At 39.3% G+C, this 1652-nt stretch overlaps 1 pseudogene; it reads right to left on the reverse strand.

The window, feature by feature from the left end:
- Nucleotides 1-204: 204 nt before the first annotated feature.
- On the reverse strand, nt 205-295 carry LOC122118512 (annotated as a pseudogene).
- Nucleotides 296-1652: the final 1357 nt, after the last annotated feature.

Raw genomic sequence — 1652 nt, forward strand, 5'->3', positions numbered from 1 at the left:
TGGTGGTAGTTTTAGTATGGACTTGTTTGTGATCATTTGGGTGAATGCCCAAAAGTGGGATTGCTGTGTAATAGGAGAGCTCTATGTGGAGTCTTTTGAGGAACCTCCAAACCGCTTTCCAAAGTGAATGAACAAGTTTACACTCCCACCAAGAATGCAGTAGGCTTCCCTTCTGGCCACATCCCTTCCAGCATCTGTTGGTGTAAACATATGGAACTATTCATCCTTGTGCAGGGACCATGCTAATCTTCTCTGTATGTTCCAATTTTAGTATATGTGCAGCCAAATTGAGCACAGAACATTTTTTTTTCTGTTCCTATGGTTTTTTTTTTTATTTTTTATTTATTTATTTTTTTATTGTAAAGCTACTATACAGAGGGTTACAGTTACATGAGTGAGGTAATGAGTACACATCCTCTTGAACATTGTTACCCCCTCCATTGTTTTCCCCCAACCATCCCCTCCCTCCCTCCCTTGCCCGAGGTTCTTTTTTTTTTTTTTAAATTTTATTTTATTTTATTTGAGAACATACTGTACAGAGGGGTTACAATTACATGGGCAGGAAAATGCATACATTTCTTACCAAGCATTGCAGCCTCCTCCTTTGTTTACCCTTCACCTCCCTTTCCAGCCTCCCCCCTCCCCCGCACCCAATCATACCCCCCCCACCGACATTGTAAAGCTGGTTGTGACATGACATTTTGTACTTCTCATTGTTGCAACAGGTCCACCTGAATCCTTAAACGACTTGTTTGTCCCCGTCTCCTCCACATGTTATACTGACATCAAATATAGTGAAAGCGGGGGTTACCCTGTGGGGGAGGGACGTACAAAGCAACAAAGAAATAATATTATAAATGCGTTAGAAACACATGCATGAAAGAAACAAAAACATTAAAATACATATTTGAGGGTTCGTTTTCCTAACATCACATTCTCTGACTTTTTCCGCTTGACTCATACCTATACTAGATATTGCAAATAAGGGAAACCATGGGACCTATGTTTCTTTGGGCCTGGCTTACTTCACTTAATATAATTTTTTCCAAGCCTTTCCATTTCCTAACAAATGGGGCAATGCCATTCTTTCTGATGGAGGCATAGAATTCCATTGTGTATATATACCACATCTTCTTGATCCATTCATCTACTGAGGGGCATCTGGGTTGGTTCCATATCTTAGCTATGGTAAATAATGCTGCAATAAACATAGTTGTGCTGGTAGCTTTAGTGTGCCCTTGTTTGTGATCATTTGGGTAAATGCCCAAAAGTGGGATTGCTGGGTCATTGGGGAGCTCTATGTGGAGTCTTTTGAGGAACCTCCATACTGCTTTCCAAAGTGGTTGAACAAGTTTACATTCCCACCAACAATGAAGTAAGGTTCCTTTCTGTCCACATCCCCTCCAGCATCTGTTGTTGTTAGAGTTCTTGATTTTTGCTGTTCTAACTGGAGTGAGGTGATATCTCAATGTTGTTTTGATTTGCATTTCTTTTATGGCTAGGGATGTTGAACATTTCTTCATGTGTCTATTGGCCATCCTTCTTTCATTTGTTTTATATATAAAGTGTAATTGATTTTCTTAAACAAGACAATTCAACAACAAGTAAGTTCAAAAGAATTGTGAAATTTTGCAACCATGTATTTCTTACAT

Source organism: Dipodomys spectabilis, unplaced genomic scaffold (genome assembly GCF_019054845.1).
Source record: "Dipodomys spectabilis isolate Male_0828 unplaced genomic scaffold, ASM1905484v1 ptg000154l, whole genome shotgun sequence".
Taxonomy (NCBI): domain Eukaryota; kingdom Metazoa; phylum Chordata; class Mammalia; order Rodentia; family Heteromyidae; genus Dipodomys; species Dipodomys spectabilis.